Consider the following 17,471-nt stretch of genomic DNA (forward strand, 5'->3'; position numbering starts at 1 on the left):
AAGGGGGCACTCTCATAGCACATTGCCTTCTGGCCTGTTCCGGGAAAGGAGAATGTCTTCAGAGGGTTACAATATCTTCCCCGCAGTTTTGTTTGCTTTAAAGCTGTAGCTGTAGTGGAAGATCTGCCAGAAAAGTGTGTGTGTGTGTGTGTGTGTGTGTGTGTGTGTGTGTAGCCAGAGTCAGGTTAGCAATAAAACACCCAGTGTCTGAGAAGTTAACTTTTTGTTCGAATAAACCCAAACCACACAGGCTAAGTATTGTCTACATTGATTGGCTGCAGTTCTCCTGGGTTTCATGCAGGGGTCTCTCCCAGTCTTACTTGGAGATGACAAGGGTTGAACCTGTGGCCTTATGCATGCAAAGCAGATGCAGTGCCGCTGAGCTATGATAACTAATGAGGTCATAAAAGCATCCCTGCTGGATCAGAGTAAGAGTCCGTATAATTCCCACAACAGGCAGGCAGTTGCTTCTGGGGAACCCAAAATAAGAAACTGCTATTCAGGTATACTGCTCCTGTCCCTGACAGTTATTAGAAAACCTCCAATAAATAAGCCAATAAAGGTTGAGAGAAAATGCTACAATGCAATGCTTGAGCTAATGCTTCCAACAGTATCATTCAGTGGAAAATAGCATGTCCTGTTGATTGTTTTAAATTTCATTTCAGGAACTTTCAGCTCTCCCTATCTGCTATTATGCCAATCTGCTAGCCAGGAAACATTGGCAAAGCTTCACAGTAATGGATGTTGGTATTAGATATCACTCATTACTGGGTGAATAAGGACATGCATTACAGTCCTCATTTTATGCAATTGAAATCTATTCTCTGTCACCTTATTTGACACCCCCAAGTTCTGGCCACAGGAGGGTCTTGCAAAGAGACCAACAGGAAGTCTCTAAATAGCAGCTGGCCGGAGCAGGGATGTGATCAGTAGGGAGGGGGGAGAAATTGTTATTTTGTTTGCATTTCCACAAGAATACGGAAACCAACTGGACTGGCAGCTGGACCCAACTTTCACAGCGGTTATAGGACAGCATTTTCCGTTGTAATTAAGAATAGCATTCAAGGCTAAGGGATGAAGAGCAGGCTGCATGGCATTCACAACTGTATCCTTTAACATCTTTTCCCCACTTCTCCAGCACTTCACTGTCCCGCCTCCCCAGTACTTGCCACTTGAAGCAACTGCCTCACACAGTTTAATGGTAGGGCTGTCCATGTTCATCCCTAAAAACAACAACACTGCTTTGCATTGATAGCAAATGGCAAGGGAAGAATAATCGCAATGGCAGCAAATGCTGCAGCCACCACAAAGAAGGCCTTGTTTCATTCCACCAGATTTCAGCTAGTAGAGGGGCAACAAGCAGATCCTCCCCTTCTGATCAGAGCATTTGAGCAGGCTCGTGGGAACAGGGATGGTCATAGGAACATAGGAAGCGGCTTTATAATGAGTCAGAGCATTAGTCCATCCAGCACAGTACTGCATCCCCTCCAACATTTCTCTGATGAAAATAGGGATGTCCTATTCAATGATGGTGACGATGATGATGATATACTCCACCCATGTGACTCAGTTGACCCAGCCACTCTGGGCAGCTTCCAACATATATAAAAACATAATAAAGCATTAAACATTTTTAAAAAACTTTCTTCTACAGGGCTGCCTTCAGATGTCTTCTAAAGGTTGTAATTTACTTATCTCCCTGGCTCAGGGATTGCACAACTCCATACCCTCCAACATTTCTCTAGTGAAAATAGGGACTTCCTAAGGAAAAGCGGGACATTCCGGGATCAAATCAGAAACTGGAATGGCTTCTGTAAATCCAGGACTGCTCCTGGAAAATAGAGGCATTTGAAGGATCTGGTATTGTCTACACTGACTCTAAGATTTCAGGCAGGTTCTCTCCCAGCAATTGAGAAGCCAGAATTTCAACCTGGGACCTTCTGTATGAGAAACAGAGGCTATTCCATGAGCTACGACCCTTCCCCAATTTCTCCAGCTATCCTGGTTCTAACCTTTTTACAGTATTGTTGTAGTCCAGCTTTGAAATTAGGGAGGTGATACAAAGCCTTTCTGATTAGATATCAAACAAGGGCAGTCATCACATCTTAATGGGATCGATCACCTGCAGCTGGACATCTTAAAAGTACAGGAGCCTGGATGAATTAGGACAGGGGTCAGCAAACTTTTTCAGCAGGGGACCGGTCCACTGTCTCTTAGACCTTGTGGGTGGGGGGCCAGACTATATTTTTTTGGGGGGGAAATGAACGAATTCCTATGCCCCACAAATAACCCAGAGATGCATTTTAAATAAAAGAACACATTCTACTCAAGTAAAAACACACTGATTGGCTGTCCACGGGCTGGATTTAGAAGACGATTGGGCTGGATCCGGCCCCCGGGCCTTAGTTTGCCTACCCATGAATTAGGAGGTAGTATATTATCTAAGAATTGTGGAGGTATCCTAACTTAGCAGATTCAAATTGATTAGGCTCATAGTTCTTAAATTTTGTGCACTTTGGAATGTATGTATTCACTGAATTTCACAGTTCACAACTGCTACTACACAGTCCTTGTCTCGGGGTGTTGTAAATAAAAAATTCCTATCACAGGGGGCAGGGGAATATAAAAATGCATTTTAAAATGTGTACTCTGAGAGAAAAATACATTTTTTAAAATGTGTATTTGAATGCATTTTTGTGCATTTTACAGATTAAAGCAAAGAGAGGACAGAGTGGATTTTTGGGCGAGCAGCATGTAAAAATGACACAGAACAGAAATAGACTGATTCGCTCATCCCAAAGCTCAGCCTGGGAACATCTTGTCATTCAGTTGTAGCATCTTTAACAGTCTGTTCTAGAAAGTAATGTACTGATGAAATGCCACTCTTGCTAAGATGCCCCTGTTAGCTTGCTTCCTAATATTGCTGAGTGAAGATAGGCACCTGACTGTACCAAAACTGACTTAATTAAGGATACATACCAGCAGACATAGGGATGTCACTTTTGAAGTGGCCATCAGCAGCACCTGCCAGGTCCAATGAACTTTTCAGTGATCAGCATTTGGTCGAAAATCAAAGTGACTGATTCAGTGTAACCATACAGCTGTGGAGTGGAAGCATGCTACAGTCAACCATGATGATCGGGGGGAATAAAACCCCCCAAACCTGGCATTGAATCCCCATAAAAAAGAATACTGCAGTGTAACCAGAACAGCAAAACAAAGGCATTTTACGGGAGATAAACTCTGAATTAATGCAGATGTGACTTATCTAAATTGGGGTGATCCAGCTACATTTTCTAAAGCTGCTATTTGAATAACTTTAGACCTTGCCAGTTATCACGAGTTCATAAATATGACGGTGCATACCTTATCCATTTTTAATCGTGGACACACAAATCTCCGACAAGCACATCCAATGAAACCAGTTGACTCTCAGCTGATCCCATCCATCTTTCATGAGGCGGTGGAGGGGATATGGTAGTGATGGCCGCCATGCCTGAAACCGGACCTGTCACTTCCTGTCAAGCGGGGTGAGACGAGCTGGTGCAGAATTTGTTAAACAAAACCCATCTCAAGCTGTTATCCTCTACACTCATCTCCTCGATTAAAGGCACTTAATGGAATAATGAGCAACTGGGAGCAACTTACAAGGAAAGTTCATTAAACCTAGTTAAAAATGAATAAAATTCAAAATCAATTCCCATTAGCAAATGCACTGGCATTCCACATATCTTTAGGAGTTTTATTATGAATTCATGCATAGTCTACGTATAATGATGCTCACTTTTGCCTAAACTCTTTATCTTTCCTCGCCCTAATAGAAATGAAAAGGACATAAGCCCTAGTACACGTCTCTGCTTCTTCTTCTTCTCCTTCTTTTCCCAAGCACTGTATAAAATATTTAAACAATGTCTTTTTGCTTCTTGTGGCCGTGCCCTTATTGTGTCAAGTCAAATTAGTTATGTACACAAATGGGAGTAAACAAAGGTGACAGATAAATGAAACACAGGGGGACCGACGTGTCAGTAGCACCCTTGCATACAAGCCGTCTATCAGCTCCTTGATGGCGGTTCTGTACTTTGCCATGCAAGAAGCCAAAGGAGGGAGATCAAAGCTTTAGACCTAATTGCTTTTTATATGACCAGACACATTCCCCCCTCCCTTTCCTCTCCCAGTCACATGGACTGCCTCTCCTTTTGTCCTCCCTGATGAACTTCCTAGTCTTATTTAAGAAGCAAGCAAGCATTAAGTGCAGCTGAACAAGTGGTAGAAATGCCATCACGGCCTTGATCTTTGCTTCATTAGCAGGAGCGTTTGGAATAAAAATCTTAATACACACGAATTAATTGAGGATTTGCGAGAAACTCCCCCCACCCACCCACTCACTTTTGAGAGATTGGGCTAGTCTTATTGAAACATCTTTGGGCACACTGCAGAAATCTTCACATTTCTCTCAGAATGTTGCTACAGGCCAAATTTGACATCAGCTAGAGATGCTTGAAGAATTTGATTTTTTTCTCTCTTTTTTCTGAATTCGGATACAAACTGGTCTACACGTTTCCTGAATGTTTCAGTACAATTCTTGGCTCAGAAAAATCTATCAGAATGCATTTTTTTAAAGTGCATTTTGAGAGATAATGCATTTATAAATATATATTTTGAAAGAAAAGATCTTTAACAATAGGTATTTAAATGGAAATTTTCATGTATTATTTTTTTTTTTAGTTCTACTTGGAGATGCCAGGAATTGAGCCTTTTTATGCTGACAGGCCTTTGCAGCTGCTTAAAAGTGTTGATTGACTGGTCTTTTAAACGATTATTTTGTACTGCTTTTACAGTGGTACCTCGGGTTGCAGATGCTTCAGTTTGTAGACGCTTCAGGTTACAGACGCTTCAGGTTACAGACTCTGCTAACCCAGAAATAGTACCTCGGGTTAAGAACTTTGCTTCAGGATGTGAACAGAAATCGCGCGGCAGCAGCAGAGGGAGGCATCATTAGCTAGAGTGGTACCTCAGGTTAAGAACAGTTTCAGATTAAGAACGGACCTCCAGAACGAATTAAGTTCTTAACCCGAGGTACCACTGTAATAGCATTTTGTGTTTTGCTGAAGACCTATATTGTTGTACACTGATATTTTATGAGATGGTGGTATATTATAAACAGTTTTTCAAATAAACAAGCTGGAGATCTTCTGCATGCAAAATGGATGCTTCGCCACTGAGATTAGACCCTTCCCCAAGGAGCTTTGCTCTGGCCAGTTGTCTTCCTATTGCTTTTCCTTCTTGCAGCTCAGTGTTACGCACCTCCTCCACCTGGCCTCCTTTTTTCTCCTCCATCCTCTTTAAAGGTCTAATTTAAAAGTCCACGAATCTCCAAAACCACAGATCCTCTTTCCTTACCATCGTAGCTCGCCTCTGCTCTCCAGAGTGCACACCTTTTTTTCACTAGCTTCTCCCTTAGAAACCTAGTCATTGCCAGGTCAATGCTATTAAACAGCATCTTTTGCGAGCTTCAGTTTAGCTTCTAGTTCAAGTCACTGGTGCTGGAGACCCTGAGCTAGAATATCAGCTACTAGGGGTGCACTACAACTACTAGGGGTGTACATGGGCCCCTAAAAGTCACATTGTACCTACACATTGTTTAAAAATTGCTATGATAGTCATTACCATTTGGAGGGGGGATACAGTAAGAATCATAGTGTGGGGGTGCCGAGAGGTGCCCCCAGAGTTTCCAGAGAGGAAAGCTGAACTTATGCCTACTTGCCCCCAAACTAGGACACCCACTTTTGCCTCTTGATGATTATATTCAACTTTGTCTTCAAATTTTATAACTAAAATTTTATTTATTGATTTAGCAATTTTGTAACCCACCGTTCCTCCAAGGAGCCTCTCACACTCTATTCTAAATCATAGTTGATTTATATTTCTTAATTGCACATATTTGCAAAGCCATTTCCTCAAATATAATGGATCTTTGTATGTTATTCTAATTACCATATACATTTATCTGCACATTTCCCCCTGGTATATGCATTTTTGTATACATTACTTGGCTGGAGAACTGTTGCAAAATTTGGATTTAAAGGGTGCCAAATGTTTAAAGGGGGGAGTGTCTATTTTTAGTTGGCACAGCATTTCAGAAAGTGCAAATTAACCCAGTTCCTCTTTGAAAGCAAACTGAATCAAATTTCTCCTCCATTCCTACTTCTGAGTAAACAGTCTTAGGTTTGTGCTTAAAGTCTCTGTACATCACCAAAAAATGCTATGGTCCATAAATAAATCCATTCTGTTATCAGCTCCAAAGGTCTCCGGGGAAATACTGGAATGATGCGATTTGTCTGTCAGATCATAGTGTGAGGAAATAAATATCTCTGAATGAAAACTATTATCCTTTCAGAAAGTGACACCCAAGCTATGATTTACTAAACCTTCCCTCTCCCCACCCAGCCACCGCTTGCACTCAAGACGAGGAGCGAGACAGATTGCCAGAAGAGATAATCCTGAAAAATATCTTTTATCAAAATTGTATAACCTCTTCTTTAAGAGCACCATCACAATTTGGGCAGCATTGCTCCAAAACGATGGGACACTGGCAATTTTTTATGAATAATGTTTGTTGATCCCCAGCAAGAGATGCACTTCGAAGAAGATAAAAGAAGGTGATGAATCTTTCCATATTTTGGCACTCATCACACCCACTAGCAGAATGAACATCTTGCAGAGATGTAGAATTCTGGTAATTTTGCATATTCTTATCTAGGGCCAGATTTATGTTTGATGAGGCCCTAAGCTACTGAAGGAAATGAGGCCCTTTATATGTCCAGCTGACCTTTGTCAACAACAAATTTTTGCTGGTTTTTTTTGTGTTGAATATATGCTATATGGTAATTTATGGACCTAATAGGTCCATACACAACACAAAACACTGTAGCTGTATGTAGGTTTTCTTTTATTTGTTTTTTCTCTTATATTTTGGAAATGTACATCCAGGTTTTTCCCCCCTTTAATTTTTTTGGGGCCCCCCAAGAGAGTGGGGGCCCTAAGCTATAGCTTGTTTAGCTTATATGTAAATCAGGCACTGATTATAATATACCCTAGATGAGGTATGGGGAGAAGGCATGGCGTATTCCAGCACAGGGCTGTACAACATACATGTACTATACAAGCAAACCAGAGCATTGCATGAAATGGAACTGTATCAATGTTGGGGAACCCAAAGGCCTCTGAACGATGTGGTCTCACTCAAGACCATGCCCTGGCAATCACTGTGTGTGTGTGTGTGTGTGTGTGTGTGTGTGTGTGTGTAGGATAGAGAGGTAGAGAAGAGGATGCAACTGACCAGTGGGGTGGTGAGAAGGGCTTGTAGGGAGCCACAGGATAGGGAAAACCTGAGAGTAGGAGGAAGGTGAAACAGAGGGTGGGAACCCCCCCCCCCAGACTAGACAGAACTGACATAGATGAAGCTATGGAAAGTATCTCTCTATGTGTGTGTATTAGGGAGAGGCCCTGTGCATCAGATCTGCATTGATAAAACGGAAGGGAATGAAGGGGGCATGTGGAGGAAGAGATGCGAGGGAGAAAGGAGAGAGAATGGGGAGAAATACAATGCTGCAAACTCTGCCTGCATTTGCCCCTGGATTCACCAACTTTGGGCTTTAACCCTACCCGCTTTGTCCTCTAGCTTACCACCACCAGCATGCACCTACCCCAGGCAGATGTCCCTCAAATGAATGTTGCCCTTATAATTGTCAGCAGCAACAGTAAAGGCTCCGGCTGCTTGATAATCATGAGACCTGTGCTGATTTAATTCAGTCAGATCCCTTTCTGTTAATATTAGTATTATATACAGTTTGGTACCTTTAATATATATAAAGGCAAGCATGGAGCTAGCCTAGTATGCCTTAGCACTAACACCATTCAGTGCATTTCCATTTCTTTGTCCATTGAACGGTAGAGATCCCTGCTCACATTTGCTGCCGCAAACTGCGTTGGAAAGCCTCTGCTGTACTGAAAGCATTTTTCTCTGTTTATATTGTTGTTGTTGTTGTTTTGCAGGGGAGGGGAATGCAAGCGTCAATATTCCTTTGGCATGGCAGACGTAGCTGAGCAGTTGGGGCCTGGGAAGCTGCCTCACACAGGGGTCTGTTGAGGGATGTTGTACACTCCAAATTGCTCCAACTCCCATCATCCCTAGCAAACAAGACCAGTGGCCAGGGATGATGGGAATTGTAGTCCCAAAACATCTGGAAGGCTGAGTTTGGGGGTGCCTGGTCTAATATATTCCCCCCTCCCGCTCTGCAATATACATTGCCTGGAAACTTTTTAGGTAAGAAGTGGCTAGAGAGTCAATGTGGTGTAGCAGTTACCGTATGAGTACTGGGCTAGGACCTGGCAGGCCAGAGTTCAAATCCCCACTCAGCCACGAAACTCACTCAGTGACCTTGGGCCTGTCACAGACTCTCAGCCTAACCAACCTCACAGGTTGGTTAGCAATAAAATATGAATCAGGAGACAAAGTTGAATCTAATCATCAAGAGGCAAAGTGGGTGTCCTAGTTTGGGGGCTAGTAGGCAGAAATCCAGCTTTCCTCTCTGAAAACTCTGGGGGCGGGTGCCTCTCAGACCTTCTCGTCTATAGGCCACCCTCCCTGCTTATGCATGTATGTCTTTTAATCCCTTTTGCTTCATTAAGTGGTACTACTCAGATCTGTTAACCCTGAGGAGCAGCCCTGATAATAATGAAAAATAAATTCCAGCAGCAGTTCAAAGTAACCTCTCTCAAATTCATACAAAATAAATTGGGTTTGGTGCTTCGCAGGTGGCATGTTTCAGTTTGTTACCCTGACGGCTTGTCTTGTACTCACTTTCTGTTCAATTATGCATTATTTCCTGTTCTCATTATGGACCTTCAAACATCCATGAAAATCTTCTCATTTGGAGTTTCTCCTGTCCTTGTTAATTTTTTATCTCACATAAAGGAGAGAGATAATGGTGTGAAGCCCAATGCAGAGTCAAATTGAGAAGCGATGGGCGAGATCTCTTCATTTGAGGGTTTTCATGTCAATCTTCCCCACGCCCCATCCTGCTTGCCCAAATAAATAAATTAAGGCTGGGGGGCGGTTTGCAAATGAGTTGGATCCAGTTGCTGCGTCAGTGCAGATCATTTGGGGCAGAAGACAGGTGGCATAGATTTTGAGTGGCAGGTTCTTCACCCACCATGTGAGAATGGTGATTTGTAGCCAGTGGTATAAATTAGATGTGAAATTGCAGCTCTGTGTGAAATTTTGGGAACTGCTGTGTGCAAAATGAGGGGCTGAGAAGAAGTGTGGAGAGAAATATTATTCCATCTGCATTTTAATGCGAAACTACCCAATTCGCAGTTCTCAAATCAATACGCGAACTGAGGCACAATTATCCTTTGAAGATGCCTTACACTGAGAAAGACTGTCTAGTTTGTATGGTTTTTATATTCATTGGCAGTGGCTCTTCAGGATTAATAATAATAATGATGATGATGATAAATAATAATAATAATAATAATAATAATAATAATAATAATAAATAAAAAAATAAATACTACTACTACTAATAAATAAATAAAAATAAACCTTTATTGTCACTGCACCACCTGTGTGCAGTGAAGTTAAATGACCCCCCCATACACTCAGTCTTGTTCGTGCTCTGTGTGCTTGTCAGAAGTCAATTACACCACCTGTTGGTGCAGCTGACAATACTTCTGTATCTCATACCCGAAGGTATGTCATAGGTGATGACACAGAGTCATGAAAAATGACAGAGGGTAAGGATTTGCTGAAAGGTCTTTCTAAATGGGAATACAAAAGGGGAGGTGTGAGGAGGTCAAAGATTCAAGGTAATGAGATAAAGGATGACTTAACTTTAAACTTTCTATGTTTGTTTTTCTCTTTTTTTATATATCTAATCATTGTCTTTTTCTCTTGTTCATTTTTTCTCTACGTGTGTTCTTTCTTTTTTATTCTACTTTCTATTCTTTTTAAATTGATATTTATGATTTGTATGGATTGTACTGTATAACTCTATGTTTACTTTTAAAATCTTAATAAATATTATTTATAAAAAAAAGAAGAAGTGCTGGCCAGGGTGTGAGTCGTCCCTAAGAATTTTCCTCCCTCTCCTGAGGTAGCGGTCTCCCATGATGTCACCTGGCAAACTCTGAGGACAGCCCAAAACTAAGCAGGGTCCGGCATGGTTTCAAATTGGAAGGTGGACTCCTTGTTGAGATTCCTGCACTGCAGGAACTAGACTAGATGACCCTTGCATTTCCCATCCAACTCTATGTTTCTGTGATTCTACTTGCAAACTAGATGTTCTCCCACTGAGCAATGGCCCCTTTCCCTTAAATTTCTACAAATTCTCACATTTCTCCAGTCAAACAAATATGTACAAATATGCATATGCATTAAAAATTAGTGAAACTGACACCCAAAAATTGCACCATGGTAGTGAAAATTGATATAAAAATGTTCATGTTAGTCAAAACTATATACAAAACTTTGTATAAAAGGAAGGAACTACCACATTTTTTTCATGTATAAGATGTCCCCATGTATAAAAAACCCCCTATTTTGGGGGACTCAAAATTAAGAAAATGCACTATCCGTGTATAAGACGACCTTTTATTTTAAACTTCAAAAATTTAGGGGAAAATATAGTCTTATACACGGAAAAATACGGTAATTTGTATTAAAATGCTTGTCAATTTTAATTAAGATTTTTTTTTAAAGTAAATAAATTGCTATAGAAATGTGGAGAACTTATTTTAAGATTGGGATATGGAGAAAAACCAAAAATGACAGATGGATCCATCCCTAGCTGAGCACTGTGTGTGCAGTGAAGACAACGTGCATTAATCCAGACCCAGCTGCTCACCCTAGAGTGTGCATGTGAAGGATGACAACTCTAGCAATTCACCCTAACTGCATTGTTAGCATGGTATCTCCATGAGGAAAAGAACAGAATAAAGTAAGGATACCAATTTATCAGGAATTTTTGAGGGGAAACAAATAAATTAAAAATTAGGAGCTGTTCTTGACAAACAGGGATGGTTGGGGCAATTATTTATTTATCTGAAACATTGCATCCATCCAATCAGATACCAAAAGTGCAATAAAACAGAAATATTAATAGCATCAGAAGAGAGAGCATTAAAATCACAAGACAATTCTGAGAGGTAGTCTATGCATTTTTAAAGTTCCCGTGTAAATAGAAATGGTTTAACTTGGAATCTAAAAGGATGTAAAGTATCTGCCAATATATATTTGGTATGTGGTGTGATATTTTCGTGAGTTGCATGCCCCATGCTGTAGCCCCCCACATCTGGAGGGCCCCACATTAGTTACTCCTGACTTAAGTCATGTCCACTCGTTCTCAGACAAAAGCATTTAACTGTAGCCTCCCAGAACCAAAAGAAACACAACAACCCAGAAAATCATACATGTGCAAGGACTAGGGATGCCAGATAATTCAGATGAAAATGGAAACAAGAGCTGAAATTCATTCCATGTCCAGAAAGAAAATTAATCCAATGACTATGATAAATATTCACTACTGCTTTCAGTCTGCAAGCCAGTGTTTTTTTTGTGTTTGACAGTACCCTCCAGTACGGAGTGTGGTCACATCTCTTTTTGCTGCCCATGGCACCTAGGACCAGCCCAAGACATTTTGGCACATGAGGTGAACCATCTATTGGTGTTTCCCCATCCCCACCAGGGAAGAAGGGGTGAATGAAGAAGATGTACAAGGGGGGAATAAAGATCTATATCTGATTTTGCTGCCCCTGTGGATCTTGCTGCCTGGGGCAACTGCCTTATCTGGCCTCCTGGGCAGGCTTGCCCTGATAGTACCCATGGCAATTTGAACAAGTTATGAGTACTGCCACCTCATTTTTTTACCCAAGAAAGAAGGCACTGCTGCAAACAACACATACTTGATTATATTTTCCCCAATTTGCACTGTTTCCTTTGCATTGAACTGAATGATGACAATGTAATTTATGTAAATTATATAAGTAACATAATTTTATCACTGCATACAGAAAGATAAAGGTCCGTATAGTTAAAGCCAGGGGTCAGCAAACTTTTTCAGCAGGTCCACTGTCCCTCAGACCGTGTGGGGGGGCCGGACTATATTTTGAAGAGAGAGAGAAAAGAACGAATTTCTATGCCCCACAAATAACCCAGAGATGCATTTTAAATAAAAGCACACATTCTGCTCATGTAAAAACACACTGATTCCTGGACCGTTTGTGGGCAGGATTTAGAAGGCGGTTTGGCCGTATCTGGCCCCCAGGCCTTAGTTTGCCTACCCATGGTTAAAGCTATGGTTTTCCCAGTCGTGATGTAGGGAAGTGAAAGCTGGACCATAAAGAAGGCTGATCGCCGAAGAATTGATGCTTTTGAATTATGGTGCTGGAGGAGACTCTTGAGAGTCCCATGGACTGCAAGAAGATCAAACCTCTCCATTCTGAAGGAAATCAGCCCTGAGTGCTCACTGGAAGGACAGATCCTGAAGCTGAGGCTCCAATTCTTTGGCCACATCATGAGAAGAGAAAACTCCCTGGAAAAGACCCTGATTTTGGGAAAGATTGAGGGCACAAGGAGCAGGGGACAACAGGGGACGAGATGGTTGACTAGTGTTCTCAAAGCTACTAACATGACTTTGACCAAACTGCAGGAGGCAGTGGAAGACAGGAGTGCCTGACGTGCTCTGATCTATGGGGTCACGAAGAGTCGGACATGACTAAACGACTAAACAACAACAAAAACACAGCAAGATGAATAATGTAATTTTTGGTGGAAGATGAACTGCAGTGGAAAGGAAATGGCGCTGCGGTGACAAATACAGGCCAGAATGGAAAACAATGCCTTCTTGCATTCCTAAGTAGGACTTTCATGCAAACAAAGTAGTTAGTATTCTTCCCCTCCTAATAGTATCTCCCACTGCCACATTGCAAACTGGTTTGGAGCTTCCACCACAGACGGTAAGTTCCACATCTGGCTCACAAGTCTGTCTCATTCCACCCTCGCCACCCCTCCCCGTTTTCTGGGAATTCCATCTGCACAGACAGGTTATTGGCGAGGAACTGATAATAATGAGTTTACGATTGATTGCAATTGATCCCTCTTCAGGCAGAAAAAGAAGAAGGAAAGCACATCAAGCAATCACCGTGCGTTTAAAACGTCTTATGGATTAAGTGCTGTAATTGTTTTCTCTTGGTTTTTGGTAAGCTAAAACATAGAATTCCCTTTGCCAGTATTTTACCCCCTTTGGGAATGCTTTCATGCTGACTCTACTCCCACAGATATTTACATGTAGAATTGCTCTTCTTTACGTATTGTGGATTCACAGACTCTGTAGAATCCAGTGGAGATGGTTCTACACAGATCTAGTAGCCAATGGGTTGGAATCCAACCTGCAGGCTGGGTCTGATGGGAGCTGGAGTCTAATGATGTCAGTCTGGAGAGCATCATGCTGGCAACTTCTGCTTGCCAGGGCCAGGGCCAGCCCACCTGTGAGGCAAGATGAGGCCACCATCTTGGGTGACAGGATACACAGGGGTCACAGATCTGGCCTCCAAAGAATGCATTGCCCACTTGTCAGGGAACTGCCATCAGAGGCACGGGAGAAGGAGAGGGTCTCTGATTCTGCAGGGGAAGGTCCAAGCGCTAGAGGGAGACTCAGCCGGGAGGAAGGGGAAGAGAATGAGTGTAACACCAGGGATCCAGGAGAGCAACGGGACAGGGAGGTGCAGGGGCTCCAGGACTCTTCGTTGGAGGTTAGCGAGGAGAGCCCAAGCACCCCGCTGCCCACGCCCACCCTGCGCAGGAGACTCCCGCGCAGTGAGAGGCGGAAACGATTGGGCGTCAAACAACTCTTATGTTGGCAATGCTTTAAGAAATGCCCACAGACAGATTTTACAAGTGACTAAGGGCAGCCACGCGAATATGGGCTGCGTAGTCCGGAGGGTTTAACCAGGCAATCCGATGCTCAAACGGAGCAGGATTACGCACGAGTAACTCCCAACCACTACACCACTGTTGCTGCTGCAATGGAAGGAACAACTGCAGTGTTCTCCTTGGGGAATTTGTTTCCTTTTTCTTTTTTTAAAGTTTTTATTTATACTTTTCAAGTTTATACATTTCATTGGTTTAACAATCAATTTAACATTTCAAAGTTTGACTTCCTTCCCCCTCTTTCTGAGAGGTTCATTAGATTTATTTTTTAATATCTTCTGCATATCCAAATTCATTTAATTTGCTCCTTTAATTATCTACTTTAAATATATACTCTTATGAAATGGCAGGTTATTGCAACAATCCTGCCAATGTTTTTATCTGTTTACAATTTATCTGTAAATATTCAATAAACTATTTTCATTATTTTATAAAAAGTTTGTTATCTTGATTTCTTATTCTTCTGATAAGTTTTGCCATTTCTTCATATTCCATTAGTTTTTTTATTCATTTTTCCTTTGCTGGGACTTCTACTTCTTTCCACTTTGGGGCAAGTAGCATACATACCGGTAAATAAATTTCTATACAATTTAGGTAGTTCAGTCCCTGTAATTCCCAAAAGAAAAGCTTCTTCTTCTTTTTTTACAAAAGTTATTTTGAACATCCTTTTCAATTCATTGTATATCATTTCCCAGCAAGCTTTAACCTTACTACAAGACCACCACATAAGATAAAAAGAACCTTCTTTCTCTTTACATTTCCAACACTTGTTTGATTTAGATTAACTGTATACATTTTTGCCAGTTTACTCAGTGTTAGATACCAACAATATATCATTGTTTTCAGGACCACAACTGAACTGAGGTCACAGTCATTTCACATAAATGTCCATTCTTGGTTAGGTTTCTTCATTTTGTCAGTCTGATATAGATGGGGAAAGTCATTCTGTTGCTATTCTTAAAGAATTAGGAGCCAAAATGCCTTGTGGATCTACTGAAAATCACTAAATGATCTATCGATAGACCCAAATTTATCACCTCTGCTGTGGATCTGTAGTACAATGGTCAGACAGATGATATGTCTGAAGAAATGTGAGTTCCAACATGGGTCCTGTTTTCACTTTCCTAGTTGTATACACTTCAGCATCAGTACTGTTTGCCTAAGGACCCATTCACACTTTCTCACACTCTTCCATGTGGGGCATCTTTACAGGGAAAAGTACAGACATGATTTGCACACCATTCAGTGGTCAGTGTGAGGAAAATGGCACTGTCCAAGTTGTTCATCACTAAATTTAAAATGTATGATATTGTGGGTGCTCTAGTGAAATATATATATGGCCTTATGGAGGGTGGGCATCCATAGCTAATTGTCCTTTTCCACCACATATATTGGGTTAGCCAACATGAGACCCTCCAACTCTCATCAGCTCCACCAGTGGTCAGGGATGAGGGGAGTCATAGTGCAGCAACACCTGGTAACACCATGTTGGCTGTCCCCGACATATATGCAAAACAAAGTAGACACTCTCATATTCATCAGATCTAATCGGGGATGTGCAGCAACCACGCTGCAATTGTTTGGGTAGCGTTTGGAAGCATCCCAATCTTCTTTGGATCTCCTTTGGGCATTTTGATTCAATTCATCATTTGGGTCCAGATCTAATCTGTTAAAAATCCAAAGCTCTGTTTCAACTTATTGACTATTATGGGGGATCTAAAAATGGCTACAAGCTGTCTTTTCTTTTTATGTCAGTGGGTGGAATTTTCAGGGAAAGCAGCCTCTCCAGAGTTGGTTAAGTATGGCAAATTTCAGGCATATCTATCTAGGGCTTTCTATACAGGGGACCTTTATTTTCTGTCTCTTAACCTTTTTGTTTTATATCAGAATTGAATGCAAATTGCAGGCATAGTTGCCCCTTCTGAGGGGATGAAGCCTGCCAATTTTAAAACTTTACCATTTGGGGGTGGGAAAATAAAAATAAAGTTCCTTCCTTTAGTTTGTTTGAAAACTGATTCATGGAGTTACCCCTATGTAAGAAATACAGTGGTGCCTCGCAAGATGAAAATAATTCGTTCCGCGAGTCTTTTCGTCTTGCGATGTTTTTCATCTTGCGAAGCACGGTCCGTCGCAACTGCGCCTCTTCAAGCGGCTTTAAGAAAAAAGCGCAAGACGTTTTCGTCTTGCGAAGCAAGCCCATAGGGAAATTCGTCTAGCGAAGCAACGCAAAACCGAAAAACCCTTTCGTCTAGCAAGCTTTTCGTCTTGCGAGGCATTCGTCTTGCGGGGCACCACTGTAATGGTGATTATAATAATAATGCAGATTTCCGTGCATTTTAAAGAATCACAGATTGATGCAAAAACATGACAGACTGGACTTATGAATGGACACATGAATGGAATTATAAATGAATGCTGGACTTGATTGCTCCATCCATTCCTAGGATAGCATCCCACCCAACATACACCTTAAAAGAGGAAGCGAGGGTGGAGTATTTGTTCTGAACTTTGAATTAATCCTTTCAGATTTTCATCCCTCCTCTTTCTTTCTGTCATAACTGCTTATTTTCCTCCCCAGCAAATTCTCCAATATGAGTGTATCGAGGCTCCATACAGCCAAATTCATAACTATTTGCCTGCAGTTTTCCCTTAGGGAAGGCTATTAACTACAACTTAGCATCTGATTGATGGCTTTGCGGCTTAGGTTCTGTTTTACATTGAGGCCTTCCTTTAATGCATGTGGGCAGATGGATATTAAATAAAACACCCCCAAATATATTTATCACAACTGTGAGATTGGAGCGCATCCCACTGCCTGCCTATTTATGGAAATTTAATAATCACTTTACTGCCTTAATGTTCAATATTTGCCTTATTAAATCTAATCGGGATGTCTTTTTAGTGACCGCTGCTTCGCAGGAGGTTGTTTTGATTCCATACTTTATTGTTCTTATGCATGAGTTATTCGCTTCAGTGTGCCACCCAGTGAATTGACAGAGGGGCAGAAATTGGGGCTTTAACATTCAAGCTGTGTGCAGGAAGAGAATTGTTAATGTGTCTCCAGGAAGAGAGGGATAATTTGCTCTGCACAAACTTGTTTGCCCTGTGAGATCTGCTGAGGAGGTTCTGCTCTATCGCCTGAATTATTTGATGGCATTCAATTGGGGTGTGTGCACCTCACCATGTGATTGATTTTGTGGGACAGGGCTTACCTGCCCCCATACTTTATTCAAGTTGGCACCCCTATTTGATGGTGGTGCCCAGAATTTGGAACTGATGCATGGAGTCCTTATCCAGTTCAGGGTGCAATATGACACCAGTCTGACTTGGAATGATTTGGGGTTGACCTAGTCTGCATCTGGGCCCCAAGTTGAGTCAGGAGCCTTGCACAATCCTGTGGTTGTTTAATAACCGCTTCTTTAAGCACCACCCCACGGAGCCCATTACCCAGCCCTTCCTGGCTCACTTTTATGAGCCTGGA

This window comes from Podarcis vaucheri (assembly GCF_965113315.1).
Source record: "Podarcis vaucheri genome assembly, chromosome: 15".
Taxonomy (NCBI): domain Eukaryota; kingdom Metazoa; phylum Chordata; class Lepidosauria; order Squamata; family Lacertidae; genus Podarcis; species Podarcis vaucheri.